Raw genomic sequence first — 5,000 nt, forward strand, 5'->3', positions numbered from 1 at the left:
ATGTCAACGTGAAGAGATTCAAGCAAGCGCGGGTAAACGGCGGGAGTAACTATGACTCTCTTAAGGTAGCCAAATGCCTCGTCATCTAATTAGTGACGCGCATGAATGGATTAACGAGATTCCCGCTGTCCCTATCTATGAGACTCGCTACGCATCCGCCGTGGCGATCGGACGTGTTTGCGAGTGCTCTGCATTTAAAAATTATTTTTTTTTTAAGTGTATTTCCTCTGTTTTTAGTGTTGTTCTATTGTGGATTCAGTGTATAGTGCTGCTATCAACATTGCAAAGGACAATTTGTGACGAAAGGACGTCGGCAAGGACCATTTCCTGCCCTTATTGTGTGTGAGATAGGACTCGTGGAGGTTAGTTTTTATTTACTTGACTGTTATTTATAATACATGTTAGTTTTTACCACGGGAAAGGACCCAGTTAATGTCTAGTGCTTAGTTTTTCCAGTCACGAGTATTGTTCATTAAAAATATAAACTCTAACAGTGATATTTCGGTACTTAAGAAAACCACGTGGTGCGCACATGGGAGCACGTGGTTTGAGAGGTTAGTTGCATCGTGCAGCATGGCTGCCTGTACGTCGGCTGTCAGTGCGCCGTCCGCCATCTTGGCAGTTGTCGTCTGACAGTGACGTTAAGTTGACATTATTCTTGACGTTTGTAGTTAAGTGTCGTATACACACTCTGACCCAAGTTGGGTCCGGACTTTGGTCGGCCCAATTTGCTCTGGTACTATTTTTTTTTTTTTTTTTTTTTTTATTTTAATAAATACACGAACTGGTCGATAAAATTAATCGTCAATCAGTGAGTCCATCTCCGTCATCGGAGAGCGACTGCAGCACGGAGGAGGAACAGGACCAGCCGGGGGGGGATGCGTCCTCCCCCTTCGCCCCGCGAGCGTCTCTGGCGCGTACCCCGCCAGGCTCGGTTACAGTGGACTCTCCACCGGTTCCACCCCGGAAGAATAAATCTCCGCCAGGTCAGCCACCGGTATCAATGACAGGAGGCAAGCGCCCACTAACTTCGCCGGAGGAGCGAAGACCGGCCGACAAGGTGCGCCTGTGCCGCCCGGCCACGCCTGCCCGTGTGCCCTCAATTACGGGGGCCACCTTGAGACCAGGACCGCATCAAATAAGCCGCCCTGCAACGCCGGATGCTGAGGCTGTTCCCACGGGCAGCGAACAAGGAGGTCAGGAGGGCTCTCCCATGTTGTCCCGGGCCTCAAAGCTTGAGCTGCTGGACCGGGTAAATAAGAATTTGTCGTCTATCATGACTGCTGTGACGGGCCCAACCTCCAAGATTAATAAGGAGGGAACGAACGCCATTAGTGCAAGCGTGCAAGACACCTTGGCGGTGGTAGCTGCCCTTAGCCTGCGCTTAAGTGAGATGGAGGCTGAACTGGCGAGAGGCAACGCAAGGTGTGCCGAACTGGAGAGAAGTGCCGACCTAGGATGCCGAGGTCCTCAGGGTTCCGCTGGCGGACCAGCTCCGGCCGCCACTACATCATATGCGTCGGCGCTAAAAGTGTCGAGTCGTGCACCTTCGGTCCCTATCCCTCGGGCGCAGGGCCCTGTGCTTGCATTTTACCCGGCTTCGGACCAGGTGGAGGTTCTGCGCACTGCCGAGGCCACTAAGGCAGAATTGAAAAGGGCGGTGAACCCGAGGATACTGGATGTCCAGATCGAAAAGGTGCGCAAGATAGGGAACGCAGGCGTCGTGGTGCAGACCACATCCCCGTCGGCCGCTGACCGGCTCCGCAATGCAGCTCCAGCCACGCTTCGGGTGTCGGAGCCGAAGAAAGTGGCACCAAAGGTCTGTCTCCGGGGGATCGACGGCAACCCCGAGTCGGAGGAAGTGCTGCTGGCCCTGCACGATCAAAACCTGCGCGGCTCGGACTGGTCGCTCGAGAAGCTAAGGGCCCAAACAAAGATTTTCAAAAAGAACGGCAGGTTTGGTACCACAACGGTCGTCTTGGAGTGCCCCTCGGACCTAAGAGAGGCGCTGCTAAATAAGGAGCGTGTCTTCATCGGATGGCAGGCGGTGGAGGTCTGCGACTATCTGCAAATCACATGCTGCTCGAGGTGCCAAATTTACGGACACCCCGAGAAGTACTGTAAATCGAAGGATGTGGTCTGCGGAAAGTGCGGCAGCGTCGGCCACAGGAAGGACGCCTGCAAATCGGAGGCCGCGCAATGCGCTACCTGTCACCGTTTTGGTCGGAGTGGGGCCGACTCACACGCGACGGCGTCGCGTGACTGCCCGGCGCGGCTGTACGCCGAACAGAGGGCCGTCCAACAGATCAATTATGGCTGCCCCTAAGGGGCATACCAATATAACCTTCGGGCAGCTCAATCTCGGCGGCGCCGAGGTTGCTACGAGCGAACTCCCTTCACTCGCCCGTGCGCTGGGGCTGGATGTCGTTCTTGTCCAAGAACAACATTCGCAGCCCCCGCCCGGTCTTATCCAGCATGGTGGCCTCGCCAAGGCTGGGATTTTGGTGGTTGCCGAGGACGTCGGTGTGGTGGCCCTGTCCCACCTTTCAAACAGCCACTGCATGGTTGCGGCGGTCAGGAGAGGCACAGAGGAGGTCACGGTTGTCTCGGCGTACTTCCAATACTCCGAGGCTATCGATGGCCACCTTGTGCACCTGGACCGAGTACTGGATGCCTTAGGCAGCTCAGTACGCACAGTAATTGGCGCGGACGTTAACGCCCACTCACCCATGTGGCACAGCATGCCACGTCACTATATCGGGCGTGGGCACGAGGCAGAACATCGCAGACGCTCAGTGGAAGAATTCATCGTTGCCAAGGATCTCAGACTACTCAACAGTCCGGGGCAGCCTATGACGTTCAATGGCCCTAACGGGGAGTCCAACATCGACCTGTCACTCACTTCAAGAAACGTCAGAGCTGAAGAGTGGCAGGTGTGGCCCTCCGCATCAAGTAGTGACCACCGCATCATTTCCTACTGTGTTAGACTCACATGGGGGGCCCGAGCTGTGCCGTGCGCTGAGCCGGCTGAGGGTGGTCCGCCGCGGTTTCGGGATAACGGTGTGGACTGGTGTCGCTTCCAAGCGGCGGTAAGTATGAGAGTAGGGGTCCTGGATGAGCGGAGGTGCGCCTCTGCTCTCGCCCAAGACTTCACGAATGTGGTAGTGCGGACTGCGCACGAATGTTTAGGTTTGCGTGCTCAGGGTTGGAATGGAGGATATGAATGGTGGAACGCAAGGCTGGACGTCATGCGTAGGAGAGTCGGTAGACTCCGCTGCGCATGGCAGGGTGCAAGGCGGGCTGGTGGTGAAAGGGAGGTAAGAGCAAGGGATGCATATCACGCAGAGCGCCGGAAGTATCGGCGCCTAATGGTGGAGTCGCAGAACAGCTACAATGTTCGGGTGGCTGAGTCGGGTAACGATGACCCCTATGGTCAGGCGTACAGGGTAGCCAGTGGGAGGTTTCGGCCCCCCGCTAACGTCATCAACGGCATCATGTACGCCGGTGGCCACTCGAATAGTGTCGGTGAGGCCGTGGATAACCTGTTGCGCGCCCTCTGTCCGGACGATAATCCGGCGGAGGATACTGCGTACCATAGGGAGGTCCGGTTTGCGGCCTCCGTAATCCCGTCGGGCTGCGACGCGACTCCGCCCTGCCGCGAGGTTCTGCAGGCCATAGTCAGGTCTCTGCCGAACACGGCCCCTGGAATCGATGGCATCACGGCGCGAATAGTTAAGCGCGTGTGGGTGGTGGCGGCCGCGGAGTTCCACTTCATCGTCGCAAAATGCGTGTGTGAGGGGATCTTCCCGGACGTCTGGAAGGACGGTAGGCTTGTTGTTCTCCCCAAAGGGAACGACAAGCCTCTGACGGACCCGAAGGCGTATCGCCCAATCACGCTCCTCCCTGTCTTTGGGAAAATTTTAGAACGCGTCTTATTGGCATGTGCGCCCCAGATCACGATGGAGATCTCAACCTGCCAGCACGGATTTATTCGGGGTCGCTCGACCGTGACAGCATTGAGCGAGATCCTAGGCACGGCAAGGAAATCTTCATCAAAATACGTTCAGGCAATATTTTTGGACATCTCTGGAGCTTTCGACAACGCCTGGTGGCCGATGATCCTCCTTAAGGCTAAGCGAAGTGGCTGCCCGCCCAACATATACCGCATGCTAGCATCCTACTTCTGCAATCGTCGCGTTGGGTTGTTCATTGGTGACCGGGTGCAGTGGAAGGCTTCCACCATGGGATGTCCTCAGGGTTCGGTGCTGGGTCCCACTTTGTGGAACGTCCTACTTGACGACTTGTTTCGGTTGCCGCTACCAAGGGGGGTTAAGGTTGTTGCGTACGCGGATGACGTCACGGTGCTGATTGAAGCAACCTCGCGTAGGGCCATTGAGTGTGCTGCGGCCGACTCAATTGCTCTCTTTGAAAGCTGGGCACAAAGGAACCGCCTCTCCTTCGCCCCTGCCAAATCGCAGACGGTGACCTTAAGAGGCAGGCTTCAGCGTGCTCCAGTGATCAAACTGGGTGGCGTATCAGTCAGGGCCGTGCGGCAGGCCGTAGTACTTGGCGTCACAATCGATGCAAGTCTGTCCTTCGCCGAGCATGCGCGATCGATCGGGGAGCGCGCTGCGAACTGCTTCGGGAAGATGTCGAGGGTATCGACCTCCTCCTGGGGCATTCGGTACCCGGCGCTGCGCATCCTATACTACGGCACCTTTGTAGCGACGGTTACGTATGCTTCGGCGTGTTGGGCAGAGAGGGCGTCGCTCTATGTTGTTCGGACGGCTTTAATTAGGGCACAAAGGCCATCCTTAATCCTTCTGACTAAGGCGTATAGATCGAATAGTGCCGCTGCTTTGGCCGTTTTGGCGGGAGTGTTGCCGGCAGACCTTGAGGTTATCCGTGCTGCCAGGATTGATGCGGCGCGTAGGACCGCGCCCAAGGGGGAGTTGAGCAGGCGTAAGCGGGAAATCGGGTCAGTCATCACCGGGGAATGG

The 5,000-nt window shown here is 56.5% G+C and overlaps 1 pseudogene; it reads left to right on the forward strand.

Annotated features, from left to right (window-relative positions):
• LOC120632420 overlaps positions 1-5,000 on the forward strand; it is a 9,410-nt pseudogene that overhangs the window by 2,618 nt on the left and 1,792 nt on the right.

Source organism: Pararge aegeria, chromosome 19 (genome assembly GCF_905163445.1).
Source record: "Pararge aegeria chromosome 19, ilParAegt1.1, whole genome shotgun sequence".
NCBI lineage: Eukaryota > Metazoa > Arthropoda > Insecta > Lepidoptera > Nymphalidae > Pararge > Pararge aegeria.